General features: G+C 38.9%; 1 protein-coding gene across 5 annotated transcripts in view; it reads left to right on the top strand.

The window, feature by feature from the left end:
- TRIML2 (tripartite motif family like 2) overlaps positions 1–23,996 on the top strand; it is a 65,157-nt gene that overhangs the window by 27,343 nt on the left and 13,818 nt on the right. The window lies entirely within an intron of this gene.

The following is a 23,996-nucleotide window of genomic DNA, read 5'->3' as shown; positions in this document are numbered from 1 at the left end:
CACGTATTTAGTGAAAAAGGTTACGTTGAAACTGAGTGATGAATGATGATAATGGAAGGACCCTACACTAATTAGAACAATAAATGCATATGCAGCATAAAATTGGGAACTTAGAAAAGTAATATAGTCTGGGATCTCTAAGACTAAGTTAAGGACTCTAGTGTAATTTATGAAAACGCAATTAGATATAATCAAGACTTTAGATTTGAGGATATCATCATAGTGACATATGAAATGAAGACATCCTAAGACTGATCCTATTACTGACAGTGTTAAGACTTCCTGATATCATTCTAAACAGAGAACTTAATTTCCCTGGATAATGTATTTGGGTAGGGAGGTGGTGGTGTAGAAAATGTGAATATTTTAAAAATTTTTTCTCAAGTATTCTACTACTTTCTTGCAAGGAAAATTAGGTTTCTTAAAAGAAGCCTGATAATTCAATGCTTTGGAACATAGAAATAAAACTGTAATGTTGTTTTGTATTTTCTGCCTTCGTTGATCCCCTGGAAAGGTTTTCATGGAGCCTTGCTCAGGGGTGGTTCTACAATGCTGAGGTGATGATGACAGAATATTCATAAAGGGACTTTTACGTGAATGGTTTATCATACTGTATTTCCCTTCATATTTTTAACGACCTAGAAGTACATATTAATCTTAACTCCTCATGTAGAAACTGGGACTCAGAGGTGATTCAGTTTTCCCAAAGTCACAGTAAGTAATCAGGATAATCTGGATCATCCTATAAAAAAGCAAGCTCTGACTCAAATCCTGTTGCTTATGCAGTAGGTTCCATTACATGACTAGGTAGGTCAGTGGTCTAATTTTATTCAGATTTTCCCAAAATGGAAGCTAATTTCTATAGGAAGTGGCGGGAACATTTGTATTTGTTTCTGTAGATATTGTGGGGGCTGTGTTCTTCAGGAAGGACAGAGTAAAGGGGAAGAAAAGGAAAATACTACAAAATGGCTTCAGTCTTTTGGGGATCTGAGAAGGTGTAAAGTCTTACCTATTTTGGAGGACAGTTTTTTGTTTTGTTTTGTTTTTTACATTTATTTGAGAGAGACCGAGCACAAGCCGGGGAGGAATAGAGGAGGAGGGTCAAGCCAACTTCTGAGAATGGACCCAGAAGCAGGGCTCAATCCCACGGTCATAGGATCATGACATGAGCTGAAATCAAAGTGTCAGATGCTCAACCAACTGAACCACCCAGGTTCCCCTGGGGCAGATTTTTTTTTTTTTTAATTGACTATTTGCAATTCTCAGAATTTGCTTTTACTACATCATATGGATAATTTGTGTGTGTGTAGAGATGTAAGCTTAGAAAAAAGTAATTTGCACAAATCACAAAAAGTCTTGGAGGAAAATAGCCCCCATCTGAGAAGTGGAGGGTTAGGTTAGGTGAGTGAGTTGTAAGTGAAACAATTATTTGAGACACAGATCAAGAATTTGGAGCAGTGGCTCTCAAGCCTCTCTCCAGTTTCCTGAGGGAAATGATACATTATGTAAGAATATGAGAATTTAATGTCTCTGTGATTCTTAAACTCCATCCACATCTTGGGTCAGATTTCTCCTGCTTTTGCAGCTTACCTATTAAGAATTATTTCCGAAACTTGGACTCCAAGAGAGTGCAGTATGTCCTTGCAGTGCCAGTCTGGGATGAGGGGCACCTAGATGGCTCAGTTGGTTGGACATCTGCCTCCTCTCAGGTCATGATGTCAGGGTCCTGGGATCAAGCCCTGTGTCCAGCTCCCTGCTCAGGGGAGAGTGCGCTTCTCCCTCTACCGCTTCCCCATGCTTGTGTACCTGCTTTCTCAAATAAATAAAACCTTTAAAAAAAATTCACACGAAGTGGTTCAGTTGGCTAGGGCAGTCAGTCATACTGAAGTAGCACAAAGTGGGTAGCTTAAACAACTGAAATGTAGTGTTTCCAAGTTCTGGCTAGAAATCTAAAATCATGGTGTTGGCAAGGTTGATTGCTTCTGAAGACTGTCTCATGTCGCTTTCCTAGCTTATGGTGGTTTGCTGACGGTCTTTGGTGTTCTTGGCTTATTGATATTGATACCATCCCTTTCTCTGTCTTTAATCTTCACTTGGCATTCTCCCTATGGCTCGCTCTCTTCACATGACTTTTTTTTTTTTTTTTAATGAAGGAATCATTTATATTGGATTAGGGGCCCACCCTACAGTATGGCCCCATTTTAAGGACTGTATTTATACACGAGGTCATATTCCTAGGTACAGGAAGTTAGGGCATCTTTTTTTTTTTTTTTTTTCATTTATTTATTTGACGGAGGTATGACATGTAGGCAGAGAGGCAGGCAGAGAGAGGGGAAAGCAGGCTTCCTGCTGAGCAGAGAGCTCAATGCGGGGCTTGATTCCAGGACCCTGACAACATGACCCGAGCCGAAGGCAGAGGCTCAACCCACTGAGCAACCCAGGCGCCCCGGAAGTTAGGACATCTGGTTTTATATATATGCTACAGGGAGTAGGGACAATGACAGTTCAGTTCATAGCAAGTTATAGAAATTACTTTTCATGTACAGTAGCAGGTTTGCAAATTTGGTTTATCTTAAAATCACTTGAGTTTTAAAAAAATCTGAATATCTAAGTCACCCCTCACGACACACACCATTTACATTCAAATTTCGGTTGGAACCCTGGCATCATTTTTCCAGACTTCTCTGGGTGTTTATAATGTGCAGCCAAGATTAAGAAAATTAGGAGAGACAAGAAACAAAACATCTGGTTTGGTCAGTGGCTGTAGCCTTTTGTATGGCTCAGGGTTCCAAGTCTTAAAGTATAAAGACCTCGTGATAATACCAGGAAGGTGGACTCTTTGGTTTGCAGATGAGTCTTTTTTTGGCCTCTAGTGATGAGCAGGCATGTGTGGTTCAGGTGACTGGGACTGCCAATCAGACTGATGTTTTAGGAAAACTGTTGGTCAGGTAAGGTAAAATAGAAGTTGCTTTAAGAAACTATGTCTCTGATATCTGGGGTAAGTAAGCTAAAGAATATCTTGGGTCATAGGAGCCACCAGTGGTGTGAAATGCCTAGATTCATCCCACCACACTGAGGAGATACTGCTACCCTTAAAGCATTTTGCATATGGTTAAGTTTTTCACCTGGGATACATTTAAGTTAAAAATCCAATTTTAGGGGCGTCTGGGTGGCTCAGTGGGTTAAAGCCTCTGCCTTTGGCTCGGGTTGTGATCCCAGGGTCCTGGGATCAAGCCCTGCATCCGGCTCTCTGCTCAGCGGGGAGCCTGCTTCCTCCTCTCTCTCTCTCTCTCTCTCTGCCTGCCTCTCTGCCTGCCTGTGATCTCTGTCTGTCAAATAAATAAATAAAATCTTTAAAAAAAAATCCAATTTTATACTGCTCTTACAACTTGGAAATCGTGCTCTACAAATATGTAGCAAAGTCAAGCTGTGAGGCTCTTTATAGATGAACTACTGATACCTTTCTGGGTTAAGAATTAAGGGAAGGCTCACAGCAGCTACCAGTCTAGACCTACTCCTGCCTTCGGTTGAGAGTCAGGGAAGGTTGCTTGAAATTCTGTCTGTGGCTAAAAGAAGGAAAGGTAAGTGACCTCACTCCAGTTAATTTTCTTGATCTTGTATAAAGCAAGAAAAGGATAAAGAGAAGATAAAGAATTCATGGGAAATTATTTGAGGTTCTGATTTTTTGGCTTTCCTGATACAGCGTGATAAACATCATCCATCAGTGGTACATGGAAGTTTAAAAGCAAATAGACAGGGAATGTGAAAAGATGGAGAAGGTTACATTTTAGTTGTGTCTTGACAAATTGGAAAGTATAGGAGAGAATGGAAAATTGGTCCTGAGAAGAACCTAGTGTAAAACAGGAAATTTATACCCACAGGAGAAGAGGAATTCTCTGAAGCAATAGATGAATGTGGTATGATGACAAAAACTATAGTAAATTTAAATACTACATATTAAGATAATTTAAGTTGATAATATGCTGTCTGCAAGGTAAGTTTCCAAATAATTTTATATGTATCATCTTGTTCTTTTAACTCTCTTAGAATCAGAAATATGCTAAAAATCCCCAAATACTAATAGAAACTCTTAAATAGCAGGCAGCTTAATCTCTTCACCCACAGGTTGTATTTCCCAAAAGGTATTCAGTCAGATAACTGGGATTGACTGGAAGGGAAGGTGGGGGAAGTCAAAGCCTGATAAGATGTAAAGTGAAATTCACATTTCTCAAAAGCAGTTGATGGAGAGGTAAAAGTATTTTGTGAAAATAATTCTACATTATGTATTTGAATAGTAAAATTTTTAACAAATTATTAGAACTTAGGTGAATTTTTTTTCTAAATGAGCATTTCAATGATCTTTGTGTTTATTCTAATGGATATTCTCCAGTCAACTAAAGATACTCCTCATGTGTTTCTTAATACAGATAGAACTATGTGGTCATTCTAGATAATTCAGAGATATTCCTGTGAAGAAGGGGATGGATCTGAGGGACGAAGGGTACTCGTTGCAGTCTCCTTAACTCTTGTTCTTTGGCCTGTGAAATTTCTGAAGCTAAAAGCTATTTCTATGTTTTGGTGTTGAAATTCAGAACTTCAGAGGTGAGGAACCTTAAGTGTGAATTTTCTCTGAGAATATACTATCCTTTTCACTATTGTGGAGTTAGATGGCTTGTTTTGAAGGAAAAGGCAGAGATTCTACTTTCCCGGTCGAGTATTTTGAGGAACTGAAGACAGATTGTGACATGCCTCACCTCTTTAGGACCAAAGCTTCTTTAAAACCTGATGAAAAAGACGTGTGAATATTCATCAAGAATATCTTTCCCACCCTCAGAGCCCACGAGGTTCCCAAATGTGTCAACATCTTAGGCTTCCTGTGCTTTCTGTAAACTTCGTGAAGCTTTGTTTCAAATTACTCTGGAGTCTCACTGATTACTTTATTTCCGCTCCCATTCTATATTGAATCCATCAGCAAGTGCTATTAACTCTATCTTTCATATATATCCCAATTCAGACTTTAGTGTTTTTAAATTATTTCGCCTCTTAGAACACTAGTCCAAACTTGTCTTTCACCCATACAACTGTGGTGGCCTTTCTGAAGCGTTCCTTCCACTCTTGTCTTCCTCACTCTGCGTTCTATAAAAGCTACAGCTACTGATAAAAATGGGTCATTATAGGTTAAGATTTTGTACTAACTAGAAATCCCAAGAGCCCTTTCCCTGTTAGTTCATATTAGTTGCCCTGGGAAACTCCCCTGTGGCTTTCACATGAGTATCAAAATCCAAGGCATTCTGAAGAGGCCTGTTTGGCATTTGCCAAAGGAAAGCATTTGCCGTTCCTCTCTTTGGTTACTTTCCCCTAAATTAGAGCTTCTACACAAGGTTTAAAACTATTCTGTCATTTTAAAAACTAGGTCCAGGAGAAGATAATGCATATCATTAGGTATCAAAAGTATATATACATATATGTGTAGATACAGACATATATAAGACCACTAGCTAGTTGAGAACATGACGAGATTTATTCCCCTAGTGGAAGATTAGTGGCTTATTTTTGACAATAGAGCTATACTTTCATAGCGTATAGCTTAAATAATGCATTTTCCCTTTGGAAAAGATATCTTATTTACCTCCGTCTCACTTTAAACACTATGAATGTTCACAGTAGCTATTCATTAAATATTGGGGAAAAGATACCTGATTTACCTCTGACTCACCTTAAACACTCTGAATGTTCACAGTAGCTATTCATTAAATATTGGTGAATGGCTGCCTTGTTAAAAATAAATGGCCTTTTGGGGCTCCTGGGTGGCTTGGTCAGTTAAGCATCGGCTTTTGGCTCAGGTCATGATCCCAGCATCCTGGAATAGAGCCCTGGGTTGGGCTCTCTCTCTTTGAAAGAGAGAGAGAGAGCGCGCAAAGCAAGCAGGAGTGGGGGAAGGGCAGAGGGAAAGAAAGAATCCCAAGCAGACTCTACATGGAGCCCCATTCAAGGCCCAAACCACTAATCTTCCACTAGGGGAATAAATCTCGTCATGTTCTCAACTAGCTAGTGGTCCTATATATGTCTGTATCTACACATATATGTATATATACTTTTGATACCTAATGATACGCATTATCTTCTCCCGGGTTGGGCTCCCTGCTCTACAGGGAGTCTGCTGCTGCTTCCACCCTGCCACCACCCCCACTCTTGACCCTCACTGTCTGTCTCCCTCTCAAATGAGTAAAACCTTAAAAAATAGAAGGCCTTGTAATGTCTTGGCTGATAGTTTACTGAAAAGAGGGAAAATAAGTTAAAGCTCGACTAGTGAACAGTGAAACCCAGGTCCCTAAATGGCTTCTGGAATGTTGTCAGTCAGGTTTATCCCTTACCCTGAGGAAGACTAGAAAACTAAGAGGGAAGACCTTGTATTTGGTGTTTCACATAGCTTCTCAGTCACCTTTTACGTGCCCTACTCTGATAAAAATTAACTACAAGGGGGCCTGGGTGGTTCAGTCAGTTAATTTCCTGATTTGATATCTGCTCAGGTCACAATCTGGCTGTGGGACTGGGCCTTGAATGGGGCTCCATGTAGAGTCTGCTTAGGATTCTTTCTCTCCCTCTGCCCCTTCCCCCACTCCTGCTTGCTTTGCTCTCTCTCTCTCTCTCTCTCTCAAATATTTTTTAAAAACAGCAACAAATAAGGGCACCTGAGTGGCTCAGTGGGTTAAAGCCTCTGCCTTCAACTAGGGTCATGATCCCAGGGTCCTGGGATCGAGCCCCACATCGGCCTCTCTGCTCCTCGGGGAGCCTGCTTCCTCTTCTCTCTGCCTGCCTCTCTGACTACTTGTGATTCTGTCTATCTAATAAATAAATAAAATCTTTTAAAAAAAGCAACAAATAATTTAAGAAAACTCTGGAATGTGATAGACAAAGACCAACAGTAAGAAGTAGAATTTGGAGGAAAACCTCAAAACCATTTTCTCATAGAAACGAAAAGATACTCTAGAAATACTATATACAAATAAAACAACAACAATAACAAAAACTTCACAACATAAAAAACAGCAGTAACGAAATTGAGTAAAACCATTGGAAGAAAATGGAAATGTCCTAGATTAGGAAAACAAAAAAATGAAAAATAGTTGAAAAAGATAAATCTAATCCAGGGAGTTTACCAAGTGACCAATGGGAATTACAAAGAGAACTGAGAAAGTGGAGGGGAGGAAAATTTTAAACCATTTTAAATTGATGAATTTTTACATTGAAAGGGTCCCTCATGTGCTGGTATGATGAATGAAAACATCCACATCAAGGTAGAACATTCTAGGGCTATCTCTGAATATCAGGATAAAGAGAAGAGTCCTAACAACTTCCAGGAGTAGAGAGAGTAGGTCGTACATAACAAAATTCTATTTCGAAAGGGCTTTGGACTTTGCAATATTGATAACTAGAAAGTAGATAATAGAAATAAAAGGACTTATGCCTTTCCCAGTTTGGGGGAGAAATGCTTCCAACTTACATTCCATATCTAGCCAAATTATCAATTTTGTGTAGAATATCTTTGCTTGCAATGCCATAATAGAATGTGCTCCATTATAATGAGGGAGTATACCAAGAAAAAAAAAATCTCAGAAGTGCTAAGTGGAACACAGGAAAGAGGTAAGGGAATTACCAAAATCATGGTGAAAGACAAAAATCCCGAAGATCAGCAGTAGCTTGCCCAAATTAGAACAAAAGACTCATGGAAAGAAGTGGAAAAAATAAATAGAATTGATTTTGAGAGAGATCTATCAAGAGCTTGATAGCTCCATAGGAAAATTAAAGGAATGATTTAGGTGATTGGTACTTTGAAGAATAAGGAAAGAAAACATATCAAAAAATGATTTAATGGTTAACTCCATAGAAAACAATGTTGGTAAAAGAAGACTATATTTGCTCAGCTGAAGGATATGTCTTGGGTCATAAAGTTCAGTGAAATGTGATTTCAATCAAATGTTGGCATCACTTTATTGCAATGATGGGGGAAAGGAAATTTATCTGGGGGTGGGAGATAATAAAAATTCTGAGTTCTTATGGTAGGGAGCTACTGATAATGCCTAAAAAGGAAACATTAAGAAATCTAAATTCTGTAAGTATTGACTTGAGTATGTCTATGGAATGGAGGGAGGTGGAAGGCTTGGACATACAGATTTCATTTTGATTTTTCTTCATATAACCCTCATGGCACTTCTCAATCTTATGAACTAAGATTTTTATTTGAAAAAAGTAAAAACACTGAAGAGTCAATGGTATCATTTCATTTATAATGACTACACAATCTCAGCGTTTACCTTGACTATCAGATTATTTCCATGAGAGTATTAAAATATTCTAACTGTGGTGTTATCAAGATCTTTGGAGCTCATGAGAAAATTACATAATTCTGAAGAAAAGCAAAACATGCACACCTCAATTTCACCAATTTAAAGAGAGAAAGGAGAAAAAAAGGCAATGAGAGAGAAGGAGGCTAGGCAGTGAGAGCTTGTCAGACAAGCTTCAATGCTGGCAAAGAACGTGGAACTTGGGTAAAGATAAACTATCCACTGTTGCTGGATCGCTGAAGTTGGCACTTTAAAGAAACTTGATAAAATGAAAGTCGAATACAGAAAATTATTCTTGTAAGAACATAGCTGGAGGAAAAAAAAAAAACACCACATGAGACGTTCCAGCTGGGATTTGGTACAGAGCCCAGTGTTTAGCTACTGGTTATTTTGTGAGTGATTTTGGTCTCCACCAATACTGCTGTGTTTCCTTAAACTTGGGTTTAACAAAAAACTTGTGCTTTTCAGGCTACTGGTTTCCAAGTTTGACAGCTGTAAACAAGTAGTAAGCACCAGTTTGAATCCCGGATGGATGGGAATTGTTTTAAATATTTAAAATTAATAAATGTTTACTCTTAATTAATATGTGACAAATTGAAACTCCTTAATATTATTTATATTAATACCAACAATTAACAGGTCATAAATTAATCAGCTGACAATTGTGGAAATGCTAGGATCTTCCAGGCACTCAGAATAACAAGGAGATTGGGAACAATAAATCTAGGGGTTGACTGGCTTTTCTTGTCCCCTCAGGATAATGAGGTGTTCTGACACTTTCTGTCCCAGGTAGATCCCAATGTTTGCAGAATTTCTAGAAGTGGAAATATTATGAAAAAATCATGTCTGTATTTTTGAATGATAATTAAGCATTGCATAGAAAGTGTCTTGATTCAGCTTGAAACTGTACTTTGGGGATCTGTCCTGAGACTTACACAAAGGATGTCAGTAGTAACTGGAAGATATACTAACCTGTCTGCTCTTGCTCTGCGTGGCTGCCTTCCTCCAGTGAAGTTTCTCTGCTACTGATGAAAACAATTGGGGAATGTCGTGTGACCTTACTAGGGGTTCCTGCCTTTCTTTCATTTTTTTTTTTTAAGATTTTTATTTATTTGACAGAGAGAGAGAGATCACAGTAGGCAGGCAGAGAGAGAGAGGGGGGGAAACAGGCTGTCTGCTGAGCAGAGAGCCCGATGTCAGGCTCCATCCCAGGAGCCTGAGATCATGACCTGAGCCAAAGGCAGAGGCTTAACCCACTGAGCCACCCAGGCACCCCCCTGCCTCTGTTTCTGTGCATGCTCTTCCTGCCGGTCTGTCTCTCACTGGAAATGCTCACCCTTTGCCCTAACCACGTTGAGTAACAGGCAGCACGGAACCCTCTACAGCCCTCATAAACAGGGTGGTGAATCCCAGACTGATTTGACAGTCCCACCATCCGAAGATTGGTCCATGTCCTCTTCACCCTTGGCCATACTCCATCCATTCTCCCCTCCCTCCCTTTCTCAGTGTGTTGCCTTTTGTCTTGGGAGGGGCTGTCTTTGACCACAGGCAGGCACTGGTTGTAGCTTTGGGAATTCGTCCAAATAAGAGCATCCAGAGCTGGGCAGGGAGGGAGCATATGTGTTTTTGAGAATCTTTAAGATAAATTGGGAAGTGAGTGAAGAATATAGCGTGTCAAGGGCCTGTGTCAGGTAATTTCTAAGGTGGGTTTTGCAAGGCAGAGAGACTAAGGGCTTAAGTATTGCTGAGCATGCTGTTGGTCTTGCTAATCCAGTCATTTTAGGTGGTTCATAGTCTTATCTTTCAGGAGTAAATTGCCTGAAGTCAGTTGCACAATTACCTTTGGTCTTAATGTTTAACATAGGGGTGGGGCGTTATGTTGATTTCAGTTCTCATTTCGTAGGCACAATTTTTCATAGTTTCCAGAACGCTGCCCTTACCTTAACTGGGTCATGTATAGAATTAAATAAAACAACTTAGTGTGTTTCTCCGTGTATCTCTTGAGTGTGTGGAAAGATAAAGTATCATAGAAACTAGATCACATTAGAGATGCCCCCCCTTCTTTTTTTCTTCCTCTGTGTTACTCAGGGAGTTGGAAAGCATTATTCAGCCTCTTCCAGTTCCTGTTTGTCCCCATTTTGTCAGTAGACTTCTTTAATCTGAATGCTGATAATTCTGTGTGAGTCCCCCTTTCTCGTTACTGTGTTAAAGCTAGAGCTGATTGTGACATTCTCAGGAACTGTGCCAGCCAGCTGACATGACATTCAAAGCCTGAAATCGGTCACAATGAATGCCACCCCCCCCCCCCCCACGCCATGCTGCCATCAGAGCTGCTCCCCTCAGCTGGTTGGTAAGCATTGACCGGCCCAGCACTACCTATAGGTGCCACTCTTTAACCACATATTTGATTTTAAAATAACTATAGGGGCACCTGGGTGGCTCAGTTGGTTGAGCGACTGCCTTTGACTCAGGTCATGATCCTGGAATCCCGGGATTGAGTCCCGCATCAGGCTCCCAGTCCCATGAGGAGTCTGCTTCTCCCTCTGACCTTCTCCCCTCTCATGCTCTCTCTCACTCTCTATCAAATAAATAAAATCTTAAAAAAACAAACAAACAAACAAAAACTTTAAAATAACTATAATTAATTTTTCAGGGAAAAAATCGAAGAATTGTTTAACCTTAATACTCATTTGCTATGAAGAACAGCATTTCCTGTAGGCCTTCTGAGGTTATGACAGGGGAAAGTTATGAAAAACATAAAGGTGTTTCACTTTTCATGCATTTGGAAACCGAGCTTAATTAGGTTTATTATTCTTTGACTCTTTGACCCATCTATCTTGTAAGTGTTCCTCTTTCTGATTGGCTGTATTATTGTTTTCGAGATTTCATGGGCCTTTGAGCAAGCTGACTGGCATGTGAAATATGCTGATGAACTCCTACAGGTGGCTCATCTTCTTGAGTTGGTTATTAAAAACTTCATCTGGGGGCACCTGTGTGCCTCACTTGGTTCAGTATCCAACTTGATTTCAGCCCAGATCATGATCTCAGGGTCCAGGAATTGAGCCCCTGAGCAAGTCTGAGCTCAGTGGGGATTCTGCTTTGGGATTCTCTCTCTCGCACTCTGTCCCTCCCCCTACTCACTCGAGCACACTCTCTCTAATATAAATAAATAAATCTTCTTCAAAAAATTTCATCTGAAATTTTCCAGTTCTTTAAATGAGAATGTATGTGAGAAACGCTATCCTCCTCTGTGCACCTTCTATGTTGTACGTCTGCACACCCTTTTCCCAAGCCACCTTGCCACCTGTCCTGCAGTTTATCTCTCAAAATATTTGAAAAGTACCTTGGAAAAAAATGCCTGGTAGCTAGTAGGAGCTCAGTATTGTTATGCAGTTGTTATGCAATTGGAAAATTATCAAATATATCAGGCACTTTCTTAGTTTCCTAGGACTGTCTGCTGTAACAGGTTGTTATAAACTGATTGGCTTAAAACAATAGAATTATATTCTCTGGAAGGCAGTTCTGGAGGCCAGAAGTCTAAGATTAAGGTGGTTTGGGTGCTGTATTCCTGCTGAAGGCTCTAGGAAAGAATCTTCCTGTGCTTATTCAACTTGGGATGGCTCCAAGTGTTCTCATCTTCTGCCTGCACCGTTGCAATCTCCGCCCCCACCTTCAGTTGGCCTTCTCCTACTTCTCTGTATGTCTCTTATAAGGACACTTGTTAGTGGATTTCCTGCCCACAGGATAACCCTCATTTTGGGGTCTTTAACTTGATTATACTGGCAAAGACCCTTTTACCATCTAAGGTCATCGCCACAGGTTTATAGAATTAGACCATGACTATATCCCTATTTGAGGGCCACCATTCAACCCACTTGTATGACCTAGACCTAGAAAAATGATTAGAACATTCACTGAGCTGACCATGAGTTCACAGTATACAACCACAGAACTCAATGGCTGTGATCTTGAAGAATCACATACAGGGTATTAGCAGAACACAGAGGAAGAATGCTTTACCTCATTATAGTTGGGGTGAGGATGGGTTGCTGAAAAGTCCTAGAGGCAAGTGCCCTCTATACAGAAATTTAAAGATGAGTCTTGAGTTTTCTAGGGCAATGGGTGGCTTGGAGAAGGCCATTTAGGCAAAACAAATCACACCATAACAGCAAGAAGACAAGACACTGGTTTGAGTAGGAAAATCACAGTATTGCTATAGTATAAAGTTGCACATTAGTAGATGGTAAGTAAAGGTGAAACAGGAAGTGATCAGGGCCTCTTAAACATTAATGTACAATGAAATCTTCTAGGCTTCTTGGTAAAAAAGTGGACTCTGATGAAGCAGATATGAAATGGGCCTGTAATTCTGCATTTCCGAAAGTTCTAGGTAATGCTGGTGCTACTTAGCTACAGAGCACCCTGCGTACCACAGATTTAGATTAGTGAATTGAACTCCTACAGGTATAAAGAAGAATGAAGCAGGGCAGTGCTAACTAGGGTGTACTAGAGGCATTCCATTCCACAAAAATATTGGCTGGTTAGAAGCAAAGGGTCCATTGCTGCCAGATCTTCCAAGAGAAATACAAATCAGTATTTCTATTTGAAGTCAAATAGAATTCTAACAACAAAAAAAAATGTTTGTCTACTAATTTTTGACCCCTGGGAAGAACTTTGGATTCTTTTAGGAATTCTTACATCTGGGAAACTGAGATAGGGAGACCCTGAGGGCACCTTGGAACACCCAACAAAAGGGGCAGAATTAGCAAGTATCCTAAAGCCAATTACAGTTAAGAAAAGAATGACTTCGATCTGAGGAGACAGAATGACCTTTGGACATTGCCTAGGATCAAAAAAGAGGAATCAAAAGAACCCTCCTGATTTTATCACATACCTGTAGAAAAATGGGGTTTTAGTATTACCAGTGTTGCGGGGGGAGTGGTTTTCTCAAGGTTTACCCCAGGCATGATTTGGCTTTGGAAGGTTCTTGAAAAATGGTTTTTCCTCTACATGATAATCACTGAAGAAAGCACCAGAGAAAGGTATAAGTATAAATCCTTACAAAATCAAGAGCAGATGTACCCAATTTTAATTTGCATCCGAGCATTCTTTTCAGTGATAGAATGCATGTCTGACCAAGAAAGCCAAGCATCGGGCACCTGGGTGGCTCAGTGGGTTAAGCCACTGCCTTCAGCCCACATCGGGCTCTCTGTTCAGCAGGGAGCCTGCTTCCCTCTCCCTGCCTGCCTCTCTGTCTACTCTGATCTCTGTCTGTCAAATAAACAAATAAAATATTAAAAAAAAAAAAAAAGAATGAAAGCCAAGCATCATTCTTACTTTAAAGGAGGAACTGTTCTGGGCGCCTGGGTGGCTCAGTGGGTTAAAGCCTCTGCCTTCAGCTCAGGTCATGACCCCAGGGTCCTGGGATGGAGCCCCACATCGGGCTCTCTGCTCCGTGGGGAGCCTGCTTCCTTCTCTCTCTCTTTGCCTGCCTCTCTGCCTACTTGTGATCTCTGTCTGTCAAATAAATAAATAAAAATCTAAAAAAAAAAAAAGGAGGAACTGTTCTGGAGCAGTCAAAGCTATGCCGTTGGTGTAATCAGGCACCACTCTTTTCCATGTCCTATTTCCATTCTCAGGAATGGGGAGCTAGTGAATTGATACCAAAGGCTGCAGAAGAATATTGGGTTGGATTCCCGGCTTGGCCCCAAGTCTACAGCTTCCTCTTCACTATCCTTGAAGGAATTATGTAACCTCTCTTGTACCTCAATTTCCTCATCTATAAAACAGGGAATAATAATAAAGATCTCACTGGGTTGCTAGAAAGTATTAAATGAGTCAATAACTCTAAAGCTCTTTTTGTTTGGTATATAGCAATCCCAGAAAGAATAAAGATCCCTTGATGGTTCTCCTTTGATGCCAGGGACAGAGAAACCCACTTGGGCCCTGACTTGATGGATACTGACTGCTGACTGAGTATTAACAGCCCAGTATTGACTGGGCAGTTTTGTAGGGTGCAAGCTGTAGAGAGGACATGTATTTTCATTTTCTGGAGATTAAAGATATTCTGGATAACCTTAGGAAGGATTATGAAGACCAGAGACTGACGAATAAGAGAAAGAGTTTCTCCCTCAGAGAAAGGTCTGTGTCTTGTTTCATCTTTTTCTCTGATGCACAGGTTTACACAGAAAAACTATAGCCGTAAGTTGCATCTTCATATAATTGGCTGCATCATATAGAAGGATGGAACTCATATTCAATAAGAATATGAGTCAGTCTGCATCCCCAAAAATATCCCATTGCCTGGCAGCTGGGAGGCATTCAGTAAAAATGCCCTGGAGTAAAGATTTATCTAGAGTTTCTGCAAACCCCTTTGATTTAAGGTTTATCTCTATTTTCTCAGAATATAAAATTACTTTTACAAATATTAGCAATGATAAAGGAAGTTTTAGACCTCTTTCCATTTGATTTGTATGTTAGTATCTGTGGATATCTTAAGAATATCTTCACTTTCAGGAAGGAGTGAAAAGGTATACAATGTTTTTGAAATTAAGACATTGGGAATAGTACCTATTCTTGGCGAAAGAAAAGATTATAGCATAAACAATGTAATAAGAGAAAATACCATCGACCACAGATCTCACTGAGTAAATATGGCCCATAGAAAATGATGTAAAATTTCAGAAACCTTTCCAAATTATAAAGTTATACCAATTTCTAAAGATATTTTTACGTGGACCTCTATGGTGATTATATACACATAAGAACAGTGTAAACTAGGCTAAAAGATTCTCCTAGATTATTTAATATTCCTAATTTGGAAATATCCAAACTAGAACCAAATGGCACAAATCATACAAATATCCTCTAGGAGAGACTGGGCTTCAACTATTTAAAATGGGAAAGTGGGGAGGGTCTTAAAGATGATGACAAATGATGCACATGATCTCTGAAAATACAAGGAAGAGCAGTTTGAACAGTCTTAAAAAAATACTTTTTCTTGTTAAGGTGGTGTGGCAGACAGTCTGTAAAGGGGCCTCCTGACCCCACTGCCTGGTATTCGTGTGTGAGTTAATCCACCCCCGTGGAGTATAGGCAAGACCTCAAATAGAATACAGCAAAGGTGACAAGATACTGCATCTGTCATTATGTGATGTAAGATTCTAACATTTGTCTTTTTGGAGAGGCTTTCTCCCTTGCTGACTTTGATGAAGCAAGTGGACTTTGGGGTGGTCATTATGGCAAGGAACGGTGGGAAGCCTCTGGCCAACAGTCAGCACGAAATGGAGTCTCTCAGTCCAAGACACATCCAGGAAGTAAATGCTTTTAACAATCTCAAGAGTTTGAAAGTGAATCTTTTTCCAGTAAAGTTTTCAAAAGATAGGGGTGCCGGAGCGACTCAGTTGGTTAAGTGACTGCTTTCAGCTCAGGTCATGATCCTTGAGTCCCAGGATCAAGTCTTGCACCAGACTCCCTGCTCAGCACAGAGTCTGCTCCTCCCTCTGACCCTCCTCCTTCTCATTCTCTCTCTCTCAAGTAAATAAATAAAATCTTAAAAAAAAAAAAAAAAAAAGGCTTTCAAAAGATAACAGCCCTTGACATCTTGATTATAGCATGGCAGAGCCCTGAGGTGAGCCATTCCCAACGCCTTATCTGCGAGTTGACAAATGTTTTGAGGTAGGAAATTTATAGTAATATTGTTATACAGCGAGAAATAGTTAATGTAGGGTATATGTTGTTATGATAGTTCTTAAAGACCAGAATGATACCAATGTGTTAAAAAACATGTAGGTAAGGCACAGTAGTGTCTTTTATATAAGAGCACGACCCCTGCAACCAAAGACTCAGATAAGGCCCACTCAATCACACCCCAGTCCTCCACTCTTAGGCCTCCCGTATTAGAAATTGGCTGGGACTGGAGAACTTTCTATATTAAGTTTTGACTGTTCGGAAATCCTTCCTAGCCAAATTCTTCTTTCCTTTTTAACTCAACTTTTTATAACAAACAAAAAATCCTATAGAAAAAATGAAAAGAGTATCTGTGAACATCAATATAACTTTGCATTTTGCTGCATTGGGTTTATCACCTCTCTCCACTCACAAACACATTGAGTCTCTAGTTTTGATGTGACAAAATCAAATAACTCTGTGTAGTCTTTGGGGGGCTGTGTTGTGGTAATCTCACAGGGCAGTGTCACAAACTAGCCTAGATCCTCTTGTTGACTAGAAGAATAGTTACAACACTTCTCCTCACTTTTTCCCTCTCCTCAAGGAAGAAAGCAATTCACCTGGGAAGTTTGAATCTCTTCTGTTCTCCTGGAGAGGGTTTGGAATAGAATTGTATGTTTCCAGTTAAACTGAGGAGGTGTCTTTTTATTCATTCACCAACAAGCTACAAACTGTTACTCCAGCTTTTGTTAAATGATGTGAGAGGGTAACTGAAAATTTTCCCCACACAGGAGGAAGGAACTAATATTTTATCCTTTCTCAAATTTTGTCAGGACCAACTCTTTACGATAGCTCATAAAAAACACTGGAAGTTTGTGTTGTTAAGTGTCCATGAGCTGTCCTTATGAAAAAGGAGAAATGTGAATGAGCCTCTGAGCTCGGTCACAAAAATGCAACTATAATTAATTTGCTGTCGAGTGTTTCTTGCAATTTCCTTTCCTCCGTTAAGGTGTTAGTTTATGTAACAGGAATCATACTATGTATAATTATAAAATGTACTTAATTTACTTTGATGACTAATTACAAAGCTATGTGGAAACTTTTTTTTTTTTAAATTTATTTGACAGACAGATCACAAATAGGCATAGAGGCAGGCAGAGAGATAGGAGGAAGCAGGCTCCCCGCTGAGCAGAGAGCACGATGTGGGGCTTGATCCCAGGACCCTGAGATCATGACCTGAGCTGAAGGCAGAGGCTTTGACCCACTGAGCCACCCAGGCGCCCCTATGTGGAAACTTTTTATTTTTTTTTTTATTTTTTATTTTTTTTTTTTTTAAAGATTTTATTTATTTATTTGACAGAGAGAAATCACAAGTAGATGGAGAGGCAGGCAGAGAGAGAGAGAGGGAAGCAGGCTCCCTGCTAAGCAGAGAGCCCGATGCGGGACTCGATCCCAGGACCCTGAGATCATGACCTGAGCCGAAGGCAGCGGCTTAACCCACTGAGCCACCCAGGCGCCCCAAAACTTTTTAAATAAATAGATAATACTCACCCTTTCTTCCATCTGATCTTTCATCCAACCAAGTATCCCTCTCTAGAGAATCTGTAAATGCGCAAGCATGTATGTATTTCTTTTTAATAAACTAATTATAGCATATTTTTCCGCATAGTTTTTCACAAAATAATATATCATGAAATTCCTTTATCTGTCTTCTTTTTTTTCTTTATTCTTTGTTACAGCTGCATGTGTATTAAGAATATACTACTGTGTTTTATATACTAGGCTCCCTGTCAATAATTTGTTACTGTAACTCATGATGTTACAATAAATAGCCTTGTATAATGTAATTTCATATAATACACGTTCAAGTATATATTTAAGTTTCCTAGAGGTAGAAATATTGGGTCAAAAGTAAGTACCTTATAATTTTTATGTATGTCATAGTTCTCCACAGAAATATCAACATACATTTTCACTCAAAATTGTTTTTTTCTCTTTACTCTGACTCATAGGGAAATCAAATCTTATTTAACAATTAGTTTTTTTTTGGAAATATACATACAGAATATACACGTGTAGATAGATAGACTACACACACACACATATCCACACAGAGTGATTATAGAATAATCAAACACTTGTGAACCCATCACTTAATTGAAAGAAAAAAAAAGCTTACAAGTACCTTAGAAACGATCTACCAGCTTCTAATTTTCTTTTTCTCCTTTCCCAAAATAATGACTATTTTGAGTTTTTATTTATATCTCATGTATATTTTTATTCTCTGTTCTCTGGATTTATAGAAAATACCTAGGTATTAAGGAAATTTCTCCTGGATGGTATTAGTTGCAGACTTCTCAGTCATTTGTTTTGATACTGCTTTTTGTAGTTTTTGTCATGTAGCTGAGTCTTCTATAGTGTCTGGGTTATGTGCTGTGTTTAGAAAAGTCATCTCCATTGTGACATTATTTTTTAATCCCCCTTTTAATAATTAGTTTTCCTTTCCTCTTTTCAATTTAAATCTTTGAATAGATGGACACTTCCAATTTTGGGAATTGGTAAACATTTATTAGAATACTGCTCCCACCGTAGAATTACACTTGACATTGTTTGGGGACATATATGGAGTCTTTTCCAGAATCTCCATCAGTAGAGACCTATTGTTGAATAATTTAAAAAGCTAACCTTGGGATTTCTGTTTGCCTATTATTGCAGCGATGTATGGATTTTGCAGATAATGGTTACTAACTCAGAAATTACATCTGGTCTGGAAATATGCTGCTGGATTTGAATATGCTGTTTTCATTTTTAAAGAGTGTTAATATCAATTAGCATAGAAAATTTTGATTGACTACAAATTCTACCACCTGGAGATAAACTACTGCTGTTAATATTTTAATGTATTTCCTTTCAATTTATTCCTCTGTCAATGTCTACATATTTTCATATTAAAAATAAATTAGGATTGGGATGTTTAGTATTTGATATCCTGCTGATTTTATATTATAATTTGATATAAATATCTTTCTGTGTCAGTACAAATCTAAATCATTTTAATAGCTGTATAGTAATATCCTATTGGTATACCATAAATGAATCACCCAAGTTTTGATTGGATCCAATTAAGTTTATAATTTCTGCTTGTCTGTATATGTAATAGACAATATAGCCTGGCTTCAGTCACACATAGTATCTGTCATTTGGATTGGAGGCTGCAATAAAATGCTTTTTAAATGGGGGTGGTAAGTAGAAACCTTTGGGACACCTGTAGAACAGAGTCAGACAACTTAAAAATAATCTAGCATTTATGGTCACTGGTGAGAAGAGCTCTTTTTTTTTTTTTTAATTTTTAAGATTTATTTTTTTGTCAGAGAGAGAGAGCACAGCAGTGGGAGTGGCAGGCAGAGGGAGAAGCAGGCTCTGGCTTACCAAGGAGCCAGATGAGGGCCTCAATCCCAGAATCCCGGGATCATGACCTGAGCCAAAGGTATACGCTTAACCAACTGAGCCACCCAGGTGTCCCTGAGAAGAGCTCTTGAATTAAAAAGCATTCTTCCTCGATGACTGCAGCCATGTTAGAAGAACAAACCCAGCTTAGAGAAGTGTATTAGGCTGAATAACTTGTTTGTTTTTGACTATGAGGGATAATTGAACTGATATTGGTTCAGGAACTTCTCAGGTCCAGTCAGTGAAGGTGTAACATCTAATCCCATCTGTGGAGCTGTGCCTTCAGAACTGCATTGTCCAACCCACTGGACACTAGCCACATTTGGCTCTTTATGGTTAAATTAATTGAAGTGAAATGAAATTAATAATTTAGTTTTCCAGCCAAACTGGCCACATTTCAAGTGCCCAGTACTTGTGGCTAACACATTAGATGGTACAGCTATAGAATACTTCCTTCAACACAGAGAGCACCGTTTTAGAAAATTAAACTGAGAACATTTTGCAAACTACACTAGGACCAGAGATTGTGTGGGGAATATCCCATCAGAAGGCTATTTTTTAGTCCATTCGAAGATAGTGTTAGTAAAAAGGGGAAAAGAGATTTATATGAGATGATGTTCAGTTATTATAGGGCGTAAAACATGATGCTGTAACTTTTAGCTTGGGAGACTAGGAGATAGAAATGTCACGAAGAGAAATATAGGACACATAAGGAGCAGCAGGTGTAGGAGGAAAGATCCTCCAGGAACACGCTGCATCGAATATTGGGGGCTATCCAGATAAAGCAGACCGAAGCATAGGGGCTTAGAATGAGTCTTATGGTCAAGAGCAGATTTTTGAGGCAGGTCAGACAACTATTTTCTCTTTCTTTTTTTTTTCCCCCCAGTTTGATTTTTATTTTACTGACTGGATAGGCACAACCCTATTAGGAAGCTTACTTTTAAAAAATGTAGGTAAAATTTATGTTGAGTACACTTAACAAACCTTAAGCGTGTAACTCAATTATCTTTTACACATTTATGTACCAGTGATTCAATGAGTTACTTTTAGAGTAAAAAAATTTCCGTTATACCCCAAGGTCATTGGCCCACCTTCCTAGACAATACCTAACCTCTCCCAAAGTATCCACTGTCCTGAGTTTTATTACAAGATTAGTTTGCTGCTTCCCGAACTTCACTAAGTAGAGTGATGGCATTCTACTCATATTCATGAGATTTTTCCATGCTGTTTCTTGTATCAGTAGTTGTTTTATTATTGTTGGTTTGCTGTGTAATACCCCACAGCATAAACAAATCACAATTTATCTATTCTCCTAGTGGTAGACATTTTGGATTGTTTCTGATTTTTACCTCTTGTGAAAAAAACCGCTATAAATGTTTGTATACACATTTTTTTGGTGGACACATGCATTGATTTCACTTATCTGGGAGGGTAAGTGTTGGGCCACAGAATCCTGAAACATGTGGAAATAGCATGATGCACCCAAAGGTTCGTAGGTTCATATCCATCGCACATCTTAGTACTCTATTATTTTTTTTAAAGATTTTATTTATTTATTTGACAGACAGAGATCACAAGCAGGCAGAAAAGCAGGCAGAGAGAGAGGAGGAAGCAGGCTCCCCGACGAGCAGAAAGCCCGATGCGGGGCTCGATCCCGGGACCCTGGGATCATGACCCGAGCCAAAGGCAGAGACTTTAACCCACTGAGCCACTCAGGTGCCCCTTAGCACTCTATTACTAAACTCATTTGCGTGTGTGTGTGTGTGTGTGTGTCTGTACGCACACATGCAAAGATCCATTGTATGTTATAAATGTAACATTAGCAATATGTAAAATAATGTAGCAATATCTAAAATAATGTAAGGCAAAAATAATATCATTGAAAGGAAACAAACCCTCAAGGGTTGCCTGGATGGCTCAGTCAGATGAGCATCTACCTTCGGCTTGGGTCATGATCCCAGGGTCCTGGGATGAGTCCAACATCAGGCTCCTGTTTTTCCCTCTCCTCCCCACCTATGCTCTCTGTCGCTCGCTCGCTCTCTCTCTCTGAAATAAATAGATAAAATTAAATATATATATATATATATATATATGTATATGTATATACATATATGTATATAAATATAAAGAACCCTCAAAATCATACAATATATAGGAATTAACAGGAACTGAAAGACGTATGGAGAAGTTAATGAGAAAGTTTATCTAAATATCTTAGAAGAGGGAAGACACACTATGCCGCACAAATGGCAGTTCTCACCTAATACCTAAAGTAATTTCAAATGTAGTCCTTTCAGGATATTCTTGAAACACAACAAATGGTCCTAAAGTGTATGTGGAATAACAAAGGTGTGAAAAGAGCCGATACATAGTATCCAAAAAATAATAATAATGAGATGGTCACTCCCAGTTGGATATAAACAATAAATTATTCAGTAAGCAGTCTAGAACAGTTGGCTCTGCATTTAGGAATAAAATGCGTATCCTTACCTCAAACTCAGTAATGAAGTCCAGATGGATTACAGCTACAAATGCAAACAAATTAATCCAAGAGTGTGAGAGACTACAGAAAAAAAAATAGCTTTATAATTTTGGAATAGGAAGGCTTTTCTAAGCAAGCCGTAAATCCTGGATTCCATAAAATAAAGGTTAAAATATTTAAAACTACATAAAAACAAATGGCAAACTAGGGAAAATAGTTTCCAACACATACGACAAAGTATTAATAATCGTAATATAGAGAGCTCCAACAAATCAATAAAGACAAAGAATCCAATAGAAAAATAAGTAAAACAAAACAAAAAAAAGGTGGAAAAGTATTTTTCAATGACAGAAACAAAAATAGACACATAAATATACATTTACCCTCACTAATAATGCTGGAATACCTATTCAGGCATTAAGAAGCCAATGTTTTATTTTTTTACATGTACAAATATTTATAGCACCTCTTGCCAAGGTTGTGGGGAAACAGACTCTCTCATAATTACTTGGAGATAATGTATTTGAGTACAATCTCTTTATAGGGTAAGGTGGAAAAATCTATTTAAATGCATTGGTTTAAATCCAGCAAGTCCACTTCTGGGGCTTACCCCATGGCGATAATTGAACAGGTGCACAAACGTGTTAGAAGACATTCATTGTAAGGTAGTTACAAGAGGGGAAAATGTCAATGGGGAAGAGCCAAATAAATAAACATCATGTGACTGTTACCCAGGAGATGGATAGGTAGGTGGGAAGATAGGTGAAAAAGATTACTGAGATACATTTTGAGTGATAAAAGCGACTTCCAGAAAATCTTCTGGATTTATATGTATTGCAAATCCTGGGCTAAACAATTTACATGTATCATCTCATTTAATTCTCAAAACATCGATTGTCTCCTATATCCAAACACTTATTACAAATCTATCTTCCTCATAAGAACCTGCCTTAAATGTACAGAAAACAGTTAAGGCTTTTATGGAATTATTTCTTGACTTTTATGTTTCAATGATGTTTTATTTATTTTTTTAAAAGATATTATTTATTTATTTGAGAGGGAGAGTGAGTGAGGAGGGAGAGAGCACAAGCAGTGGGGAGCAGCAGAGGGGCAGGAAGAAGCTGACTCCCCTGCTGAGCAGGAAGCCTGATGGGGTCTTGATCCTGGGTCTCCAGGTTGATGACCTGAGCCAAAGGCAGATGCTTAACTGAGCCACCAGGTGCCTCTTCACTGACATTTTAATCCTTAATGAATTGATACTCTTTTTAAATTCTTTTTTTTTTTTTTTTTACTTTTATGGAATTTTCCAAACATATTCAAAGTAGAGAGAAAAATAAAATTAATCCTCTTATGCCAGCAACTTAACCTCAGTAAGTGCCCACTCACTGCTAGTTTTATTTCATCCATACACCTGCTTCTGCCTGTTGGAGGAGCCTAAGCCAGATCCCAGATGTCACATCCCTTCATCCACAAACACATCCATGAGCATCTCCAGAAGATGAGCCTGCTCTCCCCTCATTATGCCACTTTGCCCTTGAGATAATAGCTCTATCATTATTTTTTCCATGCTTTCAAACCTACTCCGTGCGTGTAACAGCTTCTTAGTTCTTAGTGTTCTATAGTGTGTCGATAGTATGGAATTTTTTTTATAACTGTTTCCCTATTGTGTTATTTCAGTTGTCAGATTTTCACTCTAGCAAACAATGCTGCAATAAATATCTTTGTAGATTGCTTTTTCTTTTTCTTGTTTTCCCTGTGTATGTTTGCGTCTCTTTCAGATGGATATCTAGAATTGAACGGGCTGGACACTTAACAGATACCAAAAATTTAAAAATTTTGCATATGATACTTCTCTGCTCTACTCTGCGTCGTATGTTCTAAATCTGCCAGGAACTTTTCATCCTATTCAGACTAGAAGCCAAAATCCTTATAATGATCTATAAGGACCGGTGTGACTTTATCCCTCACATTCCATACCCCAACCACCATGACCTCTCTGATCTTTTCTTTGATCTTTACTCAACTCATTCTCTCTGCTGCAGCAATATACCAGTCTC

The sequence above is a fragment of the Mustela lutreola genome, chromosome 18 (genome assembly GCF_030435805.1).
Source record: "Mustela lutreola isolate mMusLut2 chromosome 18, mMusLut2.pri, whole genome shotgun sequence".
NCBI classification, from domain to species: domain Eukaryota; kingdom Metazoa; phylum Chordata; class Mammalia; order Carnivora; family Mustelidae; genus Mustela; species Mustela lutreola.
Note: the sequence above shows the minus strand (reverse complement) of the source record. Positions and strands in the feature narration are given on the sequence as shown.